Raw genomic sequence first — 14,501 nt, 5'->3', positions numbered from 1 at the left:
CATGTACACGGTTACATGCAGGCTCTCAGTAAACGTGGGAAGCAGGCTTAAAAGCCAGTTCCCGGAGTGCACTGTCTGCCCTCCCTTTCCCACACTCTGCTGCCTCTGATACAGAGGCAACAGTATGGGAGCAGTGGAGGAGGCAGGTGGGAGCCAATAAGTGTGGGAAGTCAGCTTTTAAGCCAGCTCCCCGCGCACACCGGCTCCCAGGGAACCCCCTGCGCCCACGTGTAACCATGTAATTTTCAGTGATTACACGGTTACTAAATTAAATGCATTTTAACATCCCTAGTCATAAGATAAATCTTATGAACTAGCCAATTAGCCCGTCATAAGATGGGATTTTCAGGTCTCTCCTCCACGTCGGCCTTCTCTCCTGAGCCTCCAGTCTCTCGCTCCGTCTCTCTCTCTCTCTCTCCTCCTACTGCTGCCTCCCTCTCTCTCTCTCAGCTCTCCTCCGCCTCCCGCCTCTCTCTCTGTCTCTCTCTTTCTCTTCTCCTCCCTCTCCTGCCTCTCACTCAGGGGACCGTGGAGCCCAAATGAGCTTTTGGGCTCTGCACTCCCTGTGCTGCATGGGGAGTGCAGAGCCCAAACGGCTGCTTGCGCCATTTGCTCCTGCGCGGTGGCCTGGCAGAGCGACACAGAAGTCAGCTGGGCGCCACGACAGGAGGCGAAGAGGGGGCGGGGTGGTGACGTTCACAGCCAGGGAGCAGGGCCTGGAGCCGCTGTCATGCCGCACATCACCGCCCTATCCCCCTTCCCCTCCCGCCATGGCGCTCGGCTGACTTCTGCGCCGCTCAGCCGGGCTGCCGCGAGGGAGCAAGCGGCCATTTGGGCCCCACACTGCCCATGCAGCATGGGCGCCCAGAGGGAACAGCCAGCATTTCAGTGTTACAGGCTCTCAGACATCGGGCTCCTATATCTTATGAATAATCAGCAAATTCATCATAATAATCTTACGAATAATAAAAAAATCATCAGATAAATGAATGTACAATCAGTATCCAATGAATGCGCTGGGGAGAATGAGAGAGTGAGCAATGTTGAGACTACTTGTTCACTAAGGCCAGGAAAGGACTTAACTATTAGTAGTTATCTTTTAAGTTTTGTGTAGGTATGCTGCATGACTAGCAGTCAAGGACAAGTTGCTATTCCGGCACCTACCTACCATCCTGGCTACATACCATACGTAGATTAGAGCTATAGATTACCTTTATAATCCTGCATGCTCCGACGACCAACACAACTGAGCTGAGACTGCAATGTAAACTGGTCTCCAGCCTCACTCTCCGCAATGACAGGTGTTCCCTGTGGAGCACTCCAGAGAGCGAGCGTGTATGTAACTAGTCCTGTGTCTACCTCTGAACATGCCCAATGGGATAAAACTGGCCAAGCAAAGTCAGAGGAAGAATGCAGCCAGATGTAAGGACAAGGCATTCCTTCCTTCTGCTATTCGGTGGGATTCTCAAGGAACAGTGGGTGACGGTGAGGTTTCATTTCAAGGCTCAGGCACCAGCTGGTCAACATGGAACAGGGGAAGAGATAGTGACACATGAAAAGATTCTTTTCCTCCCAAACACTTGTCAAACAGCAACACAATACGTTGAGGGTGATGACTTTTTAACAGGGAGAAACAGAATGGTCTGCCGGAGCCAGAAGATTCATTCAGTGGGAACTGAGGCAGCTGGAGAGAGGAAAGAAAATACCAGTAACAGAACTGCTATGTAGGAGAGAGGTGGGAAAGGCAAGTTGGGAATGTTACTAGGAACTTGAGAAATGCAATGCCAGCGACATGAAAATGAGCTGTGGGAAGAAAAGGCTAAAGAAACAGACCCAGAAAGAAGGGGAGAGGAGAGAAAGACAAACAAACGTGAAAGACTCCTGAAAAGATAAGTGGGCTCCTGGCTTATCTCTTGCTGCACTGGGGGTGTGCGAAGGGCGTGACCTACAACCTCACCCATATTTCATTGAACTATATAAATTCAGCCCTGCTTACAGAATTTGCAGCCATGAAAAACCGTTATATAATGCAATATGTGTTTAGCCCATTGCATGATTTTGGTCTATAAAGAGCCTGATCCTGCAAACACACATTCACAATAGGCAAGAATGAGTAAGGGATCAGGCCCTTGCACAGTAATCAGTTAGGCTATGTCTACATTGCTCCGTTATTTCAGAATAAATGATGTTATTCCAAAATAACACAGTACACATCTATGCACACGCAGTTATTTGGACTGCTTACTCCAACTCCTGTAACCCTCATTGTACGAGAAGTAAGGGAAGTCTCTCTCAAAATAACTGCTGTGTAGACAGCGCCAAAAGTCGAAATAAGCTATTTCGACTTAAGCTACACAATTAGCGTAGCTCAAGTTGAGTAGCTTATTTTGAGTTTAGCCCTGCTGTGTAGGGCTTAGTTCTGTTGGTGAAAGATATTGGTGAAAGATAAAGAAGTTCTAGGAGAGATGCTTCTAGCTCTGGAGTATCAATATTGCCGCAGCATGGGGAGTCAAGGTTACAGGAAAGGCTAATGGAGTATTAATCAGTATTAATCATTCATCAGCCAACTGATCAGCTGGTAGCAAAGATGCCAATTTCATTTGTCCTGACAACTTCCAGATGTCTCTAGTTGCTGGACAAGAGAATTTAAAAAAAAATAAAAAAGGATAAGGTATTTTTGTCTACAAATTAAAATACAAGAAAACCATAACTAAAAGCCATCCTCTTAAAATTCAAACAGGTAAAAGCAAACAAGGTGTTCCCTATAAGAAGCTGACAGAAGGGAAAGCTGGCAAGTACGAGCCAACAGCAGTCATTGTTAGTATCACTTCTGGGAAAAACAAGTTGTTACATACATTTTAACAGAACAGAGAAATAGCCTGGGGCAGATTTCACCCTCGATGGACCAGCTATAGAAAGAGCCCAGTCACTAACAGAATGGTAGGATGCGCTGGTTGCCTTATTGAGGCAGTTTGCATATTGCAGGGAGAAACTATGCAAAAGATCTTACTTTGGGAATGGAGCTAAGAAATGCACTCGGCCACTAAGAGTTGTCCCCACAGCAGAGAAAGTTCTCCTTAGTCAACTTCCTTTCCAACTTGTCTCCTGTAAACGAATGGGAACAGAGTCTCTACTGCACATTCCTTTTTAAGTGTTATCGCCTTCCTTTCCCACTGCAAATTAGCCAGGCCTAGAACAAGTTAACTGGAAAATATACAAGGGAGGGTTGAAACACAGAAGAGGAGGATTTCAGCAACACAAGTGAAATAGAAACCTAAAGAATTTAAACAGGCCCCAAGTTTGGAAAAACAGAATCAAATTCTATAACGCATGCAGCTAACTGAACATGCAGCTTCCATGTCCTGAAGACTCTGTTGTAAACATGTGCATCCAACCTAACCAGTCACATTTACCTTCTACTTAGACCTATTAAAAAAGGGGGAGTTCGCTCAGCATAACTGGCTGTCACAAAACAAGGTTACAAAAACATACAATCACTTAATACTATTCAGAAACATCTAAAAAGTTACTGAAGCATCTAAAAAGTTAATGAAAGCAGAGTTGCTGGGCCAGAGAGGGCAGCTGAACCCCAAAAGGGCCAGGATGCCAGTATAACCAACTGTTGCGTCCCGTCTCTGAATCATGGCTCCAAAACAATAAAACAATCTGAAACAAAGCTAGCCAAACACAGCAGCTTCGCCGACTGCAGCTTCACCTACATTAAAGGAAATTGCTATTCTAATTCTTCAGACCTCCTAGCACCTTGTAAAATCCGTCATGGTCACAAACAAGTGCTCCAAAGGGTGTCCATGTGTACCAAAACAGTTGTTTTCAGTACGGCTAAATATGATAACATACTGTGCTGTTTTAGTTCCAGCATGAACCACGGTTGCCAGTGTAATAGTACAAAGGTCCAAACACTGCTATTTTTACTGAACCATGATGCACAGGTAATGTTTCACAAATCACCCATATCGCTCTACTTCTGGGAACTGAGGGCTAGGTACCTAGAGAGCACCACAACGGAACCAAATAGCATGGCCATTATTAAGCACACATGGAACCATTTGTTTTTAACTCATTACTACCCACTAGTACATTCAGGAGCAGTTTTATTCTCAAGTATAAACGTGGCCTGCAGCCTCAGCCAGAGACCCAAGTGCCATCCTGATTCACATCTATTAAATGCTGGATTTACCATTCCAGAATTTCAAAGCTATTTTTCAGGGCTGCCAGGCCTTACTTCACCCACCCTCCATGCTCCTTCTGCACCCCGCTTATTCTATTCTACTCCTTTCCTACGACACCTAGTCCTTCCTTGCCGCCATAAAATATTTCTCTTTCAATGCTGTTGCCACATTACTTCCTAATTCCCATCCCAGTGACATCATGTCACATTCTACTGGTCCTTCTGAAGCCATTCCACCATGCTCACAATGAAGTCCGCCATCCCCAGCATTGGCAACTCAGAATATCTTTGCTAATCCGTTTCCAGTGCCACCAAGCTTCAATCCTTGCTTAGCTGGCTGCAGGTCTCACTTTGCCTCCACTCCATTTCCAGAGTAACCAAGCCACAACCCTTCCACTTTGCCTTTACAATATCCCCCAGATTCCTTTTCTAGCAACGTACTTGCCATCCGCCTACATGTCAGCCACTTTCTCCTCTTCGTCCACCTGCAGCCTGATGCTGCCCCTCCCTCGCCCCGCAGAGCTACTCATGAAGGTCTGATCCACCACCTCTATCCAGCAGGACTGAAAGGAACACAGACCTGTATGAATTGTGTAATGGAGGGGGAGGTCAAATGCATGAAACAGCATTGTGTGTTATGCCTATATGATTGGATTGGCCGATGTGGAGAGAATTAAGTTGGTTTAAGAATGGATGTCATGGAGTGAGAGGCCTTCAATGAGTGGGGGTGGAGTACCAGGGTGCTCCACAGTGCGTACGGGTGCCATCTGAGTGGGTGCATCACGGAAAACAGAACGGTGTCCTGGGAGGAGTTATGTTTTATGACAAATTTGGGTCCTGCCTTTGAGAGGTTCTAATCTGGACATCTGTTCCCTCTGATAAATGTCTCAGGCTGGCCGATAAGGTTGCACAATCCTGTCATCAGCTGAGGATAGGGGGGCTTCAGGCCAGCACAGACTCTGAGAGCTTAGACCCCTTAATTCTTGTGTTGGTGAGCAGGGGAAGAGCAGGCAAAAAGGAAACACCAAGCGCTGACTGTAAATCAAAGCCAAGATGTCACACTCTGGTTCCTTTGGTTACACCAAATAATCATGCTCAGGAGAAAAAGGCATTGGTGAACAAAAGCAACAGCAGCCTCCGTGCTATTCAATACAGGGTCAGTGGCTAAAGAAATTAGTATCATCCAGGATTCAATAACAGATGAGGCCCCCGACTTTGTATGCAGAGAGTGAACGGCATGGCAGGATTAGTGCTGGCACATTTGATTCCAGCTGATCGGCTCAGCATGAAACAAAAAGGTACCAAAGAAGAGGTGAGGTTGCTTATTGCATTTGACCTCAAATGCATCTCCCCTACTACAGTAAGATCTGAGCCTAGAAGCTGATGCATGAGTTCTGGGAGGGGATTCCAACAGCTTGGGTGTGGAGCTGCTCTATGCTGATCCAGAAATCCTCTGTGGGAAGATCAAGTTCCTTATCACAATGGCAGGAGAGCAGTGGTTCCCAAACTTTTTGGCTTTTTGATTTTTGAAAAACCCTCAGGCCCTTCCCCCAAATAGCAGCAAAACTTGTTGAACAAAAAAAAAAAAAAGGAAAAAAGGAACTGAACAGGGCAGCAAAACTTGATGGGGGGGAGGCTGGGTCGCTTCGCACCCCCCCTGGAATTTCTTTATGCCCCCTCAGGGGGCACGCCCCCCAGTTTGGGAACCCATGCACGAGAGTTACTGATGATGCTCTATAATTTCAATATCCCCTCAGAGGAGGGTTTTTCTGGCTCATTCCAGAATATCATGCCAAGAAAACTGCCCTACATAATTGCAAGCTCCATTCATAAGGACACCCTGGATCTTGCAGCTGGGGGGAAGAGGCTACGACAGCGGAGGGCAGCCTGCAGCTCATAGGCCACATGCGACTCATTTTGGGGTCCTATGTGCAGCCTTCAAGACATTTTTTTTTACTGTTGCCCACACGCAGGGTTGTCAGATTCTGCTGGTTTCCAACCGTGTAGGTTTTTCCCCACCAGTGTTACTAAAGTGACACACACATAAAGCAAGGGCATGTGAAGCGAGGTGCAGGCTGATTGCACACTACATAGACTGTGAGAGCCTTTGCATCCAATCAAAGTGCTGCTGTGGTTCAGTCGGCGCAGTCCGCAAATCTAGATACACAAGCATGGTTCAGAAAACTACCCTATCCCGGGAGACCATCTTGGTTGCAACAAACTTCCAAGCCCGCTGAGATGAGGGAAGGCCACTCATGCAGCACACATGCCTAGGTTGCCTGTTGCTGGGTTAGAATTTCCTCTGTCACGGGACAACCGCAGGCTCCTTCAATTTGAGATCAAGACGTGCCATCCCACTGGGATGATGATGGTTTGCCCTAGAGCAGCGGTTCTAAACCCATGGGCTGTCTGTGGACCAATCAGCAGTGTGGATGCGGCCCACATAACACACAGAGAGTTGCATATACAGTCCACAATGGTAAACAGATTGACACGCACTACCCTAGAGGCTGATGGAACTAGTGAGTTTCCAGGTTTTGAGGCAGAAGGCTGCTCTTCCAACAGACCACTCTGTTTGTAGCCGAGTGAGACTTTATAACAATCTTTTTCCTCCACACTGACAGTGACCCCTAAAGGCCCCCTCTCTCTCTCTTATCTTTGGCTTCCCAAATTACTTTGGTGAACTGTCACAGGCCAAGCAAAAAGGGAGAGTGCCAAAGCACTGGAAGCAGAAGTCTAAAACTGAGCCTGAGTGACTGTTGCATGCACAGCTCTTAAGATCATATACCATGGCTGTGCTAAGAAATGTTTCCTCGCTTCCACCATAGCATCTGCAATGTCTCGCACAGCAAATCTGTTCCAAGTGACACTGACAGCTTGGTGAATCCTCATTGCCTCCACTCGGATGCCAACTTGAGTTTCTCTTGAAAAGTTTCCACGTTACTTTCCAAACGTGAGCAATTTTGTTTGCACTGGGTTATCCTGTCTTAAGAGGGCCCATACCCCTGCCTCTTCAGCGGTGGCGCGACCAGTATTGCTTGCTGAGATTGTGGAGACTTTGGCTACGGCTACATTGTAGCTTTCTTCTGGAAAAGCTTATGCAAATGAAGTGAGTCGTGGAAAATCACCACACTTCATTTGCATAATTAATTAGCAGCCGCTTTTGTGCAAGGAACGACTCTTGTGCAAGAGAGGGTTTTTGCGCAAAAAGGAGCTGTCTACACAGCTCCTTTCTGTGAAAAAGCCTCTTGCACAAAAGCAGCTGCTAATTAATCATGCAAATGAAACACGGCGATATTCCACGCTGCGCTTCATTTGCATAAGCTTTTCCGGAAGAAGGCTACAGTGTAGCCGTAGCCTTTAGGTCAGCTTCGGGTTACAACCCAAAATCTGGACGCTTGAAACAGCTGGCAGGTGAACATCAGTGGAGAAGCTGCATCCACTTGGATCAAGATCGCCCATGTTTCAGCGCCACGCTCAAGAAATGAAGTTTAACTGGTTAAACCTTCACATCCCTAGTGTGTATGAGACACTCCTCAAAGAGGGTAAGGGAGGTGACATGGGCTGCACTGTATTCAATACACTGAAGAGACACAGCCCTACCTCTCTATCAGGTGTGACCAAGAGACAGCAGCTAAACACATTCTCTGTGCTTAGATGAACTTGGGACTGGAGTGAGTATTAGCTGGTGCAATCCAACCCAGACAAGACTGAGATAATGTTGGTGGGCTGCAGGAAGCAGCTGGGATTGTTTAGGGGTCTTATTTTAGCACCCAATATCCACAAAGTGCAAGACAGGGGCTCCACTTGAGGCTGTTATATCCTGAGCTGCTCTGGACCACCCAAAGTAGCAGATGGGGCCAAGCGGCACTACACCTGCAAGTCAGTGCGACATTTTCCCTGCGAATGGAGTTTGCTGCAATTTTCCATGCCACGAAGATAAGACTGCTGGAATGTGCTCTCTGTGGGGTTGCATGCTCAGACCATTCAGACACTGCAGCTCTGCAGAATCCTGCAGCCCACTGATTAAGCGGAGTTGCACAGTGGGAACACATTTAATCAGCACCCTATGATCAGAACTGACCTCCAATAAGCTTCCAGGTGGAATTCAAAGTGTTGGCTTTGCCTACAAAGCCCTGATTGGTTTGGGACCTGGTTACCTGAGAGATGCCTTGTTCTCCATGACAGAGTGTTGGAAGTGAGACCAACAAAGATGTTTTTTACCTGCTGTGCCTTTGACATAAAGAAAAGAAGCTGTTTCAGGGCATTCTCTGTGAAGGGGCCTCAGTTTTAGAATTCAGTCCCAACCTTGATCCACCAGAGCCCAGATCTGTTAACCTTCTGAGTACAATGAAAATCCCAACTTTTTCACTATTTCTAAAGCAGCTTAGAAAGACACAGACTGATGTAGTTATAAAACAAGTAGTCCTGTAGCACCTTAGGGTGTGTCTACACTGCATTCCTCTTTCGAGAGAGGAATGCAAATGCAGCCGAGCGAAATTGCAAATGAAGTACGGATTTTAATTTTCCATGCTTCATTTGCATAATGGCGTCTGGGCACTTTTCCAAAATGCCCTATTTCGAAAAAAAAACCTTCTTTCGAAATAACCCTTAAACCTCATTTTTTAAGGCGTAAGGGTTATTTCGAAAAAAGGGTGGTTTTTTTAAATAACCCCATCTACACAGAGGGTTTTTTTTCGAAATAGGGCATTTTGAAACAGCGCCCGGACGCCATTATACAAATGAAGCACAGGAAATTCAAATATGCTCTTCGTTTGCAATTTCACTTGGCTGCATTTGCATTCCTGTATCGAAAGAGGAATGCAATGTAGACCTTAGGCTACGTCTACACTGAAGGCTTCTTGCGCAAGAACTGGTTTGTACAAGAATTCTTGTGCAAAAAATCTTTCACAAGAGCGCGTCCACACTGCCATGTGCTTTTGCGCAAGAGCGTCCATGACAGTGTGGACACTCTCTTGCACAAGAAAGCTCTGATGGCCATTTTAGCCATAGGGGCTTCTTACGCAAGAAAATCATGTCGCCTTTCTACACTGCCCTCTTGTGGAAGAGCTCTTGCGCAAGAAGGCTTATTCCGTGTGGGGAAAGGAATAACTCTTCCGGAAGAAGCCCTGTTTTCCGATGCTTTACTGTAAATTTACTTGCACAAGAACGCACGTGCAGTGTAGACACCTGGCAAGTTTTCATGGGCAAAACCCACTTCCTCGAGATCTCAAGATCATCTCACCTGAAAAAGTGGGATTTGCGCATGAAAGCTCATGATACTATATATATATGTGCAGGACTTGACAAACGGCAGTGAAATCTGCTCCCAAGCCCCGCACTGCGTATGCGCAAGACCTGCATTGCACATATGCGCACCACCGGTGAACGGGGCGACCGGCTGATATCTACTCACCACAACACAGGCAAGTAGATTCAGTGATTTGTCGAGCCCTGTATATATGTTAGTCTCTAAGGCCATGTCTATACCATGCGGAAGATCAACGGTGGCAACGTCGATCTTCTGCGATCTTCTGAGGTTCGCATTAGCGGGTCTAGTGAAGACTAAGGATGTTAAGAAGCGGGTAACTGACTAATTGTGTACTTGATACTAAGCGAGTCCACGATTAGTCGATTAGCGGCTCTGCTGCGGCTCTGCAGTTTAAATGTAGTAGGAGCCAGAGGCACAGGTAGCCCAGCTCCTATTACATTTAAACTGCAGAACTGCAGCAGGGGTAGGTCTTAGATCCAGCGCGAGCCAAAGCTGCTGAGACCCAGACCTAACCTGCTGCGGCTCTGCCTTTTAAATGTAGTAAGAGCTGCCCAGAGGCGCAGCGAGGTAGGTCTGGGACCTGGCACAAGCTGGGACTCAGCAGCCCCGGCTCACGTCAGGTCCCTGACTGCTGCGCCTCTGCCTTCCCCATCCCTTCCGCACTGCAGAGAGGGTGCTGGGAGGAACTGGCTTTTAAGCCGGCTCCTCCCAGCACTAGCTCCTGCTTCCCCCCTTCTTGCTGCCTCTGCTATAAAGGCAGCCAGGGGGGGGGGGGGGGGACCAATAGTCAACTAATCAACAACTCTTTTACATCCCTACTGAAGACACGTTAATTCCAACTGAGAGGGTGCTCCTATCAACACCAGCAGTCCTGTTCCTATGAGGCATAAGGGAAGTCAACAGGAGCACTTGCTCCTGTCGACCTCCTGCTGTGTGGATGGCACCAAAAAGCGATTTAAGGTACTTTGATTCCAGCTAAGTAATTAACATAGCTGGAGTTTTGTATCTTAATTTGAACTGCTCTCCTAGTGTAGACCTGGCTTAAGGTGCCACAGGACTTTTAATTGTTTTTAATGTTACACACTACCCCTCTGATGTAGTTACAGTTATGGGAAGTGCCTTGTTTATGTTAGTCTATATTGTGGTTTTTAATTTTCCAGAGCACTCGATGGGCACCTATAAATAAATCAATAAATGCCACAAAGAAATAATCCTCAATGCCTTCAAGTCATGCTTCCATGTCATCTTGTCACCATACAGCATTCTTTTCTCATGGCAACCAGACTTAACACCAGCCATGCCTGTCCACCTAATCACATGCCTTACACAGTGCCCACGAACGCACCTACCAGACGCATGTCAACCAAGTCCTACGCTTTACCAAGGACAAACACACACTGTATTTGCAGATGGCTTGGACTGAAGTAGACAAGGAACTGTGTCTAGGCTCAGCAGTACAGCTGCATGCCCTAGATCTGGTCAGAGCATGCAGTGAATTTTATCAAGTCTCATCAATTTTATCAAGTATCCACCATGCCAGTGATAATGCACGCAAAGAGTTAAGACAGGCCTCAGCATCAGATTCCTGTAAGCTGCATGGTTGAGCAGCTGTGCAGTTGCCTATTTAGCGCCATACAGGGGCTCAAGGAAGCCGCACAAGCAAGGGACCTGTAGTGCCCTCCAACCAACCAGGGCTGCTGGGCTCCAGCCTGGACCTGCCATAGGCAGTCCAGTTCCGACCTGGCTCCTGCTGCAGGATCCTGGTCCTGGTCCTGATCCTGCCACAAGAAGAAGATGGGGCAGGGGACTCTGGCTCCCCTCTGGCCATGATGGCCCATCTCCAGCCCTGATCCTGCCACAGACTGAAATCCCCATTCAGCCACGGCTGTGGTGCCCCAGCTCCATGTGGCCACGGTGGCCCAGCTGCAGTGCCCGAGCCCCCATATGGCCATGGCAGCCTGGCTCCAGCCCCTATCCAACCATGGCAGCCTGAATCTGGCCCTGACCCTGCAATAGGCCCCAGCCTGGCCCCATCAAGCCATAGTCCCCATCCAGCCTCATCTCCCACCCAGGTCTGGCAACCTGGCCCCAAACCCTTGTGACGGCGCGTTGAGGTTTTCCCGTATCCTGCACCCCCGTAATGGCACGGACAGACTCCACCAGCCAGTAGAATAGAGGGAATTTATTGCTTCTCCAGGATACAGCACAGCACAGATGTAATCTGGTTACAGGGCAGGCCTAGGATGCCTCAGCCCCCCTTGAGATGGGGGAGCCTGGGCCCTTAAATCCAAGCCCATTGCCTAGGCTGCTTCCATGATCCCAGACAAAAACTAACTCACTCCCAGCCCTGCCCCCAGCCAGGGCTCCACTCCCCTTCTTCCCATTGTTCCGCTCCCTGGGAGATAACTGGTCAGACAGGTTCGAAGTCCCCTTTGCATAATGACTCATCCCCTGCCCTGCTGGGCCGTGCTGCAGCCAGTGGAGGTCACTCACAACCCACTGCCCAGCATAGCAACCAGCAAGGTACCCCCCACTACGTCTCAGCCCCATTTAGCTATAGCCCCCATTCAGGCCCAGTGACCCAAGCTGGTCCCCATCTGGCCCCTGAATGTTCCCTTACACCCAGGCAATGCTGAGAGGAGAGAGAGCTGGGGGGAGTCCTCTCTCCTTGCAGTTGTCTCAGAGCATCCTCATTCACTCCAAACCTTTCCTGAACCTGGCCCCACCCATAGCCTGTATCCCTAACCGGAACCCTCGCACCCCAACCATCTACTCCAATTCTGAGCCCTTCTTTCCTGGCCTCACCCAGAGCCCGCACCTCCAGCCTGAGCCCTCACAGCCTTGCATCCCAACCCTCTGTCGCACACCTGAGCCTCCTCCCACCCTATAAATCTCTTGTAACACGTCACCTCCATATTGATGCACGTAACAAAATTCATTCCACTCAGCCGTGGGAAACATTAGAGGGAACACTGCTCAACACAGGGGTTAAGATCTATGTTGATAACTGAAGATAGTACAATAGAGTGGGGAGTGATTACACTAAACCGTGTCACTTTTCAGCTGAGGATGGTGCAAGCCAGACATTAGGCCAAACTGCTGGAAAGCACATGCAAAGAGCTGCACCAGGTGTTAGCAGGGGCTATCTCTGCCCACTATGAGAATGGAGCATGAAAAGAAAAGTGACAGGTGTCAATATGGTGCATGCAGTGAGCTGTGCCAGGTCTCAGCACCCCCCCCCCCCCCAGCAGCAGGGGGTCAGCCCCTGGCAGGGGGGCGGTGCATGCAGTGAGCTGTGCCAGGTCTCAGCACCCCCCCCCCCCCAGGCACAGGGGGTCAGCCCCTGGCAGGGGCAGTGCATGCAGTGAGCTGTGCCAGGCCTCAGCACCCCCCCCCCCCTAGGCACAGGGGGTCAGTCCCTGGCAGGGCGGTGCATGCAGTGAGCTGTGCCAGGTCTCAGCACCCCCCCCCCCAGGCACAGGGGGTCAGCCCCTGGCAGGGCGGTGCATGCAGTGAGCTGTGCCAGGTCTCAGCCCCCCCCCCCGGCAGGGCGGTGCATGCAGTGAGCTGTGCCCGGTCTCAGCCCCCCCCCCCCGGCAGGGCGGTGCATGCAGTGAGCTGTGCCCGGTCTCAGCCCCCCCCCCCCCCCGGCAGGGCGGTGCATGCAGTGAGCTGTGCCCGGTCTCAGCGCCCCCCCCCCCCCCCGGCAGGGCGGTGCATGCAGTGAGCTGTGCCCGGTCTCAGCGCCCCCCCCCCCCGGCAGGGCGGTGCATGCAGTGAGCTGTGCCCGGTCTCAGCCCCCCCCGGCAGGGCGGTGCATGCAGTGAGCTGTGCCCGGTCTCAGCGCCCCCCCCCCCGGCAGGGCGGTGCATGCAGTGAGCTGTGCCCGGTCTCAGCCCCCCCCCCCCCCCCCGGCAGGGCGGTGCATGCAGTGAGCTGTGCCCGGTCTCAGCGCCCCCCCCCCCGGCAGGGCGGTGCATGCAGTGAGCTGTACCCGGTCTCAGCGCCCCCCCCCCCGGCAGGGCGGTGCATGCAGTGAGCTGTGCCCGGTCTCAGCCCCCCCGGCAGGGCGGTGCATGCAGTGAGCTGTGCCCGGTCTCAGCTCCCCCCCCCCCCCGGCAGGGCGGTGCATGCAGTGAGCTGTGCCCGGTCTCAGCGCCCCCCCCCGGCAGGGCGGTGCATGCAGTGAGCTGTGCCCGGTCTCAGCCCCCCCGGCAGGGCGGTGCATGCAGTGAGCTGTGCCCGGTCTCAGCCCCCCCCCGGCAGGGCGGGGCTCAGGGCGCTGCGCCAGGCCCGCGGGAGCGCTGGCTTGTAGTTTTTCCAGCATTCCCGAGCCCTTGAGCGGGGAAAGCCCCTCCTCCCCTCACAATGGGAGCACGGGGAGCCGGATCTCCGCCGCCATTGGCGGCTGCCGCCTTCCATCCTCCCGCGGCGGCCAATGGGAGCGCGGCGCCTGTGGCAAGCACCGAGGGGCGGGCCCCGCTCCCGCCTGGACCAATGGCGTGGGAGAAGGTGGGCGGGGCCACCCCGTTCTGGGGGACAAGATGGCGGGGGGGTTGTTGCCCCAGCTCCCCCCCAGCCACCCCTCCCTCCTGCCGCCCCCGCCACAAGGCGCCGCGGAGGCGGCCGCCCCCCCTCCACCCCCCTCCCTGCCCGCCCCCCGGGCCCCCGCCCCCCCCCGCGCCGGGCCCCGCGTTACCTGGCCGCGCCGCCGCCTGCTCCTCCCGCCTGGCCGAGGCGGCTCCGGCTCCCGCGGGGGGGGGGAGCTCGCAGCGCGGGGGGGGGGGCAAGATGTCCGCTGGGTCGGGTCCGCTCCGCCGCTGCCGCCTCAGCGCCGCCCCCCGCCGCGGCGGCTCCGAGCCCGGCCCCGCTGCCGCGCCCGGGGGCCCCGCGCGCTCCGCCGCGGCTGCTGGTGCGGGGGGGGGGGGGAAGCGGCGAGAGGCGGCGGCGGGGGGGGGGGGACAAGATGGAGGCGGCAGCGCAGCCCGGCCGAGCGGAGAGGGAAGGAGGCAGCGAGCGAGCGCGGCGGGCGGGCGGGGG

The 14,501-nt window shown here is 51.8% G+C and overlaps 1 protein-coding gene across 3 annotated transcripts in view; it reads right to left on the bottom strand.

Moving 5' to 3' along the window:
- BRPF3 (bromodomain and PHD finger containing 3) overlaps positions 1 to 14,299 on the bottom strand; it is a 52,015-nt gene extending 37,716 nt beyond the window's left edge. For 2 of the 3 annotated variants that reach the window (XM_075910524.2, XM_089773725.1), the window contains exon 1: positions 14,161 to 14,299. The gene's annotated coding sequence lies outside the window, so the exon portion shown is untranslated. Of the gene's footprint in view, positions 1 to 3,010; positions 3,319 to 14,160 lie in introns of those variants that run through there. The other variant, XM_075910525.2, reaches the window with a different exon arrangement.
- Positions 14,300 to 14,501: the final 202 nt, after the last annotated feature.

The sequence above is a fragment of the Pelodiscus sinensis genome, chromosome 27, assembly GCF_052426305.1.
Source record: "Pelodiscus sinensis isolate ZL-2025 chromosome 27, ASM5242630v1, whole genome shotgun sequence".
Classification (NCBI taxonomy): domain Eukaryota; kingdom Metazoa; phylum Chordata; order Testudines; family Trionychidae; genus Pelodiscus; species Pelodiscus sinensis.
This window is presented reverse-complemented; position numbering and strand designations above follow the sequence as displayed.